The 9,419-nt window shown below is 35.9% G+C and overlaps 1 pseudogene; it reads right to left on the reverse strand.

Annotated features, from left to right (window-relative positions):
* Positions 1-6,543: 6,543 nt before the first annotated feature.
* LOC111551602 lies at positions 6,544-8,150 on the reverse strand (annotated as a pseudogene).
* Between the last annotated feature and the right edge of the window lie 1,269 nt (positions 8,151-9,419).

Genomic DNA, 9,419 nt, shown 5'->3' on the forward strand with positions numbered 1-9,419 from the left:
TGTGTGTGTGTGTGTGTGTGTGTGTGTGTGTGTGTGTGTGTGTGTGTGTGTCAGTGCAACCACGGCTCTGGGACATTTTAGATTAGAAGTAGAAATGATAATTAACATTTTCTAAATTATGATTATCCTCAACATGGCATGATTGTCAATACACTGTGGTAGAGGGTGATGTGTAATGTGCAGATGGATAGAAACTAGTCAAAAGTAATAGATCTCTGCAAGATGACAGTTTAATGTAGTACTCTGTAATAGCAAAGTTCAGTACATACATAAAGAATAGTTAGGCATATACAAGAACTATCAAGACATTTGATACAAGAAGTATCAAAAGTCTAGACATTTGTAGTTATAAGGCAGGTGAACTGCAGAGATAGACCAGCAGATTTTCCTTTTAAAATGTTAGCCAACTTTTGTGTTTTTATTTTAAATTAGATTTCATACAGGTTTAAACCAGATGTTAAGCATGATGAAAACTCAGTACCCTCTTGCTCATTATTATAAATGGAATAACACACTAAGGTATTTTGTAGATACAATTATTCTTATAGGGTTGCAATAATATCAGTCCAAATTATGTGCAGTACATAAAAATGATTGTTGTTTAACTTGCATTAATTATTTGCATTCACTTCAGTTTGTCACGTATGAATTCATCACATAGAGATAAATACGGAATCAATACATAATGACCTAGAGTAGATAATTTTCAATCTCACTTTTCATGAAAGGAAAGTTCATATGGAATGTCTACCTAGAAAAACCAACCACAGGCTTGGGATAGCTGCCTTCTTCCCTATTTCATCATCTTCTCTATATCAATCTTTTGTACCTTTAACCCTGGCTTGGCATGCCGCTGCTATTTTTCATTTTGTGTCAAACTCTTCTCTTCCTGGGAGGTGAATCACTGTGGGTAGTTGAACTCTTAAAGAACTGAGTTACTCCTATCTTCATCAGTTTATCAGATACTGGGGCTGGCAATTAGCAGTAACAAATACAATTATATGCTCAATTAACAAATCGTTAATCCTTCGTATTTAAACTTAGATTTTCAAGCCTCTTTTTTCATTTTTTTTTCTGCTTCTGTTCTTTTGGACAATCATCTGTATGTAAGACTCAATGTATATGATTTATATGTGTGTATGTTTGTATGTTTGTGTGTGTGTGTGTGTGTGTGTGTGCATCTGGGTATATCAGAGCACAAGGTGGAACTGCAGTATTCACTTAGATTTATTCCTTGGAATGATCCTGGCAGAAATCTCTTAAATGTGTAGGAAAAGTCACTACAGGTAAACTTTAATATTATGAACCATGGGCACTCATCGATAATGTATTCTTTCCTTTCCTTTTTAAGGACTCGGCTATTTCTTTCCCACTGTATGAGCTCAAAATTTGTTTGTTGAGGTGAAAACATATACCCTGGAAACAGAATATCACAATTTTTAGAAGCATCTGGGTACATTTTATTTTATCTATTTTATTCAACAGATGTTTTGATAGGTTAATTAACTAGTTGCTTTCTGAAAACTAGCAGCATAAGAATTGAGAAATCAGATTGTTTGGGCTGATAACTAACAGATTTTCTGGAAACTACTCTCAGGCGGTTTCTGAGAACCTTTCTTCAAAGCCTTGATAGAAGGCAGCTGGCCTTTGAAAATGCACCATCTGAAGCATGCTGTAAACTCACAGGCACCTGTAGGCACAGGTGATCCTTCTATAATGTGAATTACTGGGGACAGACATTCTTGCATTTTTTAGTTCTGAGATTTACAAGAAAGGAAGGTCCCTTTGAGTAGGAGCACGCAAGGTCAGTATCGCCTTCAAGTCCCTTATTTTAGGGACTGTGCCACTGGTGTGAAAGTATTTAGGTGGGGAAAGTGCTTCTAAAAAGAGGAAGAGGTTTTGATAGCCTAACAGCCTTAGCTTTTGCTCTATATATGTTTTTGTGTGATAGGTTCTCACTAAAAAAAAAAAAAAAAAAAACCATATTACTTAAAATTGCTGTATTTTACTCAGAGTTCACATATCTGTGATTTTTTATCTAACAGAACTCAGAGCTAGATGCTTGGGGAAATGTCTTCAGCAAATTCATATGAATAAGAAAAACTGGGTTTTGACAGATTTACTGACAGAATATAAAAAGAGATCTGAAGGAGGCAACAATTTTGACAGATTTTGATGGGGGGTTGAGGGGGTCAAAATTTTGAGTTTTGTGAAAAGTCAAATTTTTACCTCCTCGTCATTAGGACAGCCACCGAGCTATTATTAAATAACAGTGGGGTATAATCCATGATACTAGTATATTTCAGGGCAATAGTAGAATGTATTTAAAAAACAAAGTTCCCATGCTGAGATTATATAAAAAGCACAGACAAAGTTTCAAACATGCATCATAATGTACAATTGTTTTCATGAATATTTGATGTATTTATTTTTAAAGAAAATAATGGTACTTGATTGTTGAAAAAATTAAAGCAATAAAATTTCAAGGTATATATTTCCCACCTCTCAGTCAGCTAAAGAAATAAATGTTCATTTGTACATGTAATATTCCAGATCTTGTTCTTAACCATGTTAATATATTTCAGACAATATGATAGATTGGATCTTGTATTGCATTTTCACTGGATAAAATACCGTTTGCTACAATGTTGCCACCTTTTTTGGTTTGCCACATTTTATCTTTTTCACTCCCAATCTCAGCCTTTTAAATTAATAGATATTAAGAGTCAAGTATAATGTTACCCTCTACAATTTATATCATAAATACACAATTCTAATCATGTGTATGCACAGATATATTTGTATCAAGTTACTTATAAAAGTCTATTCTACTGTTTAGGTTCCCAGCAACTCCCTTTTCATGTTTCACTATAAACTATTGACAGAGACAGGAGACAACCAAATGCTGCCCAGGTGATTGTGCACAGGAGGCTTGCCTAAACATGCCCATGGTGAAAAATTCTGTAGTTTAATACATGTGAGTAAGGGAAATAAATCAGTGTGGAGTGGCTCAAACTAAGGACCCACCTGCTCACTGGGAGAATGGGATAGAACCACCAGGGATTTGTGCCTTAAGCAGTGGGGAGGAGCCTGGCTTCTTCAGCTCATGTGTGGCAGCCTGGTATTCAATCTGTGAAATGGGAGCCTGTCAGCACGTCCCCTCTTTATTTGCCGAGAGCTTTCTTTTAATAAATTCTGCTTTCCTCACCTTTCAAAGTGTCCACATGACTTAATTTTTCCTGGTCATGAGACAAGAACCCAGATTTTAGCTGAGCTAAGGAGCAAAACATCCTGCATCATAATGAATATCCTCCTGGAGCAAAAGAGAAAAGAATAATTCTCTTTATTAGATGTATCCTATTCCACAGTATATGTGTAATAAAATGTATTAAGATGGTTATTCAACTCAATTATTATTATTCTTTCATTGCCACTGCAAACTTAATACATATTGCCTTACATACTGATGCTTTTAATTCTATAGGATAGATTTTTGAAGGGTAGGATTGCTATGATATAATTACATAATAATACATTTTCTTACTACATTCTCCAAACTATATACAGTCATTAATCTCCTAGAAGAATATATTAGCTCTGACTCACTCACATTCTTGCCAGACCCTGATGTGGTTATGTGTAAATTTCACTCTCAAATGTGAAAATACATCTTCTTATTTATCCTTATTCAGTGTCAATATATGTCCAATTAAGAAAAATCATTAGTAAGCTAAAAATATTGTTTGGTATTGGTTACATTAAACCATATAATCTTGATTTAAAAATTAATTTGCTTCCTGTAGAAAACTTTATAGTATCTTTTGAAAAAGAAATGTACAAAGGTAAAACTAAGAATAAACAGTTTTACTATGAAATACTGAGGCTGATTTGTAAAATATATCATTTATGCTTATTGAAATAATGCCCATTTCTTCTTTGAAAACTGCTCTAAGAAATTATTAGTACCAGAAATATTTTCAGGTTAATACTTCTGTTCATTTGATCATTTCAAGCTTTTCATTAGTCCTCATATAAACATCTTCACATCACTTTAATTATTCTAAAAATTACTTATAAATGTTTTTACTAAATTATTCTTATAGCAAGAGACTCCTAAATGGGGTGACTAAACTCTTCATTTGGAGGATCATATCAAAAAGAGTTTCTCTAGTGTTTAGACTGCATTTTCCGTTCCTCACCATGCTAGTCTCATTATAAATGCACATAATTCAACAACTTCATTAATAGCAACATTTAGACCTAACATGGCTTGGTGCAGACAATGCTTGGTGTTCACACCACATTTTGGGGGCATAGGGATGGTGCAGACAATTCTTGATGTTCACACCACATTTTGGGGGCATGGAGAATACATTCCCAATCCTCTCTTACAATAATATGTGGAGCAAGTGAAGTAATATTGTATTGACGACCGGAAGGTGGACAGAAGCCATGAAACTAAGGCAAGCCACTTCAAGGCTTGGCTACTTAAACACCTCACAACCATCCAGCTTCTTTTCTCTTCTGTGGCTACCCTGAAGCCCTGTATTCCGGATGGCATAGGTATAAGAAGGAAGGGCACTCTGAGGTATGTGGGGGACAGGTGTATGTGAGAGATATATTTTTAGTGTGTTAATCTTTTAAGAATTGGGGTTTTATATGTTACTTCAGTACAGTCTATCTATTTTGACTAAGACATATTGTTTGGAATATCTTTGAGAGTCTGACTTATTTTTGTCTCAAAACTCATGTCTTTAACTCCTCAGCCTACATCACCAGGACTTGAAGGACAGCAGCACATCTTCAGTGAGTACCTACTATGAGGTAATCACTACCTCACACTTTGCTTCTCATGATAAGTTGCCGTCATGTATTACTACTTAGAGTGTTTTGAATATCCAGTTTTGTTCTATTTTTTTCTACACTGGTCTCTATCTAGAACATTCATATTGCCTTTCACTTCTTCTATATCATTTATTCTTTTGCTGCTATTACTTTTATTTATTATATACTGGGATGGGGTTGGGACAAAATAGTAACCAAACCTAATAAAGCAGTAATAACCAAACATAATAAAAATAAAATATAACAAAACTGTTTTCCTGAGAATCTTACTGTAACACTATAGGATAGGTTCAGTACCTGTTTGGGGACATTATGAAAAACTCCATAATAGTACTCTTTACATCTCATTTAATTATCTGGGTTTCCATGAGAGCAGTGACCATGTCAATCTTGTGTATGCCCGTGGAAAATACTTGGCAAAAAAAAAAGACTTTCCATAAAAATGAGTTGATTCATAAATTACTTTTTATTTGCAAAATATGAAACCTCAGCACATGGTTGTTTTTGAGTAGTTTGCTTCTGTAAAATGATTCCATTGATATATCACTTCACAGAGAACAGTAGTAAGAAATAAACTGATGAACTGGAAACTATTTCTTTCTTTACAAACTGGCAGAGTTATGCTTTTATATTTTTCTTTAACACCTAAAATTATGTTTACAGTGATAAATATGTTTACTCACTATAATAATTTTTCAAGAAATATTTTATTCCAAAATCTGAAAATTCATTTTATACTCATAAATTCTGTCTCCACAATTTAAAATAACTAATTGGAAAGTACTGAGTGAATCATTGACTTTTTGGTACAGTGTCAAAAAAGTTCTGATTTTCTTCATAATGCATGCTCAACATAAACCGTATGTGTATTAAAAGTTGGTAAAAATTTGTTTTTCTGAAAAAAATTGTCAAGGATATCTATAAAATACTGTTTGATTAAAGGAAAAACCTCTAAATTCTTATAATCAAGACCCCTGTAGAAAATAAGGACAAAGGAAAACACACACGATACACACAACACACGGTCACACACACACTCTCATCTACCACTTCATGGTTTACAATATCTGTTAGCAAGGCTCCAGAGGATAGAGGACTAGCTCAAAATAATTAAGGCTTCAAAGTCCTTATCTAGGTTTTTCAGACCATTCAGAGTAGATGTCCTTGTCAGATAATTCTGTCTATGACAAACCAGTCAGAGACTAGAAAAGGGCTGCCTTTAACAACAACAACGACGACAACAAAAAAGCCAACTACGTATAGTACAGCTAAATGGAAAAGCAAGCACACTTTTCAAAGTGAGTATCTGTCACAAAATGTCTTTTCTGAGAATTCTCCTAAATGCTAAGAATACAGTTGCCCTTTTACCTGACTGCTCTGCCCTGCCTGACAATTTATTGGGCCACTAGTTTCATAAGAATGCTAACTGGGCCCTTCCTCTGTTATTTGGATTCATTAAGAACAACTGACACTTGAGTCTGCAATTGACTTACTTCTTAGACTTCAATAGTTTTTTTTTTTTTTCCCACATGAATATATTATAGTTTATTAAACATGTTTTCATTGACAGAAAATGTGAGGTAAAAGACCACTAAAGGCACTACCTTATTTACTGTATTCATCAAGTTTATCTCTAGGGAAAATTATTTTATCTCCTGAGGGCACATATCTGACAACAGGCAGCACCATGTTTGTGTTCTAATTTGCTAGAATACACTCTCCTGTATGCGTTGTTTGATATACATTGAGTACTTTGTGGTGAAGCCTTTTCCATATTCATTGCACCGATAAGGTTTCTCTCCTGTGTGAATTATCAGTGGATAATGAGACTATATTTGTGTGAATAGGACTTTCCACACTCAATCCATACAAAGGGAATCTTTCCCGTATGACACCTCTCATGTTGTATGAGCCATATTTTCTGGATGAAGGCTTTACCACATTCATTACATTCATTGGGTTTTCTCCTGTATGAGTTCGGTGATATATAATAAGAGTGTACTCTGTGGTGAAACCTTTACCACATTAACTGCATATGTAAGATTTCTCTCCTGTGTGAGTTCACTGATGTATAATGAGAGTGCATTTGACAGTGAAGCCTTTTCCACATTCGCTGCATATACAAGATTTTTCTCCTGTATGCTGATGTACAATGAGGTTGCTCTTCATGGTAAAGTCTTTTCCACATTCACTGCATATATGGGGTCTCTCTCCAGTATGGGTTTGCTGATGTACAACAAGGTAGTGCTTTATGGTGAAGCCTTTTCTACATTCACTGCATATATAGGGTTTCTCCTCTGTATGAATTTGCCCATATACAATGAGATTGATCTTCACAATGAAACCTTTTCCACATTCATTGCACACATAAGGTTTCTTTCCACTACAAGTTTGCCAATGAGCAATTAGATAGCACTTCATTGTAAAGGCCTTTCCACACTCACTGCACATATAGGATTTCTCTTCTGTGTAAGTTTATTGATGTGCAATGAGAATATACTTCGCAGCAGAGCCTTTTCTATATTCATTGGGTATACAGATTTTGTCTCTTGTATTAGTTTTCAGAAGCTTAGTGAACAGGACACTTCTGGACAATTTCTCACATTGACCACTTCCGGGATTCTCTTCTATATGAATGTTCTTGTGGTAAATGAGCTGAGACTTCAGAGGAAGGTCTGCTCACATTCAATGAATCCATGGGGTTTCTCAATTTTCTGAGTCCTCCGATGCTTAAAGACTTGGAATTTAGAATGGATCCATTTTGCATTTTCAGAAAATCTAGTTTTGGTATCCGTACGTTCATACTTACCATATAGAAGGATTTTCTCACCTCCAATAAACTCAAGGTTATTTATTCCATGTTTTCTGGTTGATTAAACTTTAATCTTGATTTCAATTTTTTTCTGCACATGTCAAATGTATTACGATTTTGTGCTAGAGGAAAATGTGTCTTGCTGAGATGTACAATATTTCTAAATGCATTCTGTCCACTGCATTGCTGCACGCTCTTCAGAAATCATTGGTTTGGAGAGTGCTCTTGCAGATGATTGTCAACTTTCCTGATTCCTGGACAATTTTTATTCTGGATTTTAGCATCTGTTATCCACGGTTCTCATCCATGTGCCAACCTGGAGAGTGCATCTGGTTTGCTAGTTTGATACCCCAGTGATACTAAGTGGTTATAGTTCTCCACCATCACATCCTGGTACAGGTCCTTGTGAGCAGTGTTCCAGGAGCTGCCACTCCTCCCAGCTGAATTCCACAGCCACATCCTCCAGGGTCAGTTATTCCTGGGTCTTGATCATTTTCTTCTCCAGGGTCAGTTATTCCTGGGTCTTGATCATTTTCTTCTGTGCTCAGAAAATAGTGTATAACATGGACGATACATCTTTGTCTCTTCTGCATTTGCCATGAAGTTTTCCTAGTGAGAAATATTAGTGTCCAGGTAAAGTTGTCCCCAGAAATGATGATATCCAAGGCCAGCAACCTCCTTCTTCTTCCTTCATTGCTTCACTTGAGTTCTCTTGCTTCTGGGAGTCAGGAATTGAGGGCTGTGCTGGAACCTCTCCAAACACTACTGGCAGCGACAAAACGCCGCATCCACGTACGAAACCACTTCCTATTCAGACGCGCTCATGCGCAGCCTACGGGACACTGAGCGGTGACGACGATGGAGTGATGGAGTCAGGCAAGGGCCATGGAGCTCGCCAGGGATCGGCTGCGGTCGTTGCTCTGCGAGGTCACACGGCTTCGTCCACCGCAGCGTTTCTGACGGAAGCGGCCATAATGGCTGTGAAAATCACTCTTGACCACCTCAGTGTCTTTCTCTCTTCGTTGCGAGGGATACTCAACAGCGCTGGGCTAACCACGTAAGCTTTAAAAGTCGGGTGCCCAGCCAAGGCCAACACAGGGCAGTGGCATTCTGTTCAGCCGGCTGGGGGAAAAAAGATGGCGGTGCCCTTTGTTCCAATAGTTTTAAAGCACATAATTTAATTTGTATCTGGGTGACCCACAGCCACCTATACTGTGGGTGACTTATATGCAACTGAAACATATCTGCAGTTTTATATATCTGTATGCTTAAAGATATATGTTGTTTTGCTTAAAAACAAGATAGTTCTTGTTAGAGTTATTGCACTTGAGTTGTTATCAATATCCTATAAAATTTGTGATACAAAACATAGGCACTTAGATATTGCTTTAGAAATAAGAGTTTTATGTCACTGAGAACACATTTTGGAAACTTTGCTATGAGACTCTTTGAAGTAGAGATCCATATATTGAAGATTTCTTAATTTGACTTAGTGTGACAAAAAGCAATGGCAATATAATATTCTAAAATGACTTTGGAATCAAGAAAAATTGAACTTGAGATAGAGTAATACATCACAAAATAATCAAAAGAGACATTAAAATATAGGATAACAGATAGTATCTAGAAGAAGATGCAATCAAATAAATCATCTTTACTGTAATATTACAAATGTACTAGGTAATAACATATAAACACATATTACTTTTTTTTCCTAAGGAGTAAGATTTTAACTGAAGTTCAGGAAATGAAAAAAATAACT

The sequence above is a fragment of the Piliocolobus tephrosceles genome, chromosome 13, assembly GCF_002776525.5.
Source record: "Piliocolobus tephrosceles isolate RC106 chromosome 13, ASM277652v3, whole genome shotgun sequence".
Taxonomy (NCBI): domain Eukaryota; kingdom Metazoa; phylum Chordata; class Mammalia; order Primates; family Cercopithecidae; genus Piliocolobus; species Piliocolobus tephrosceles.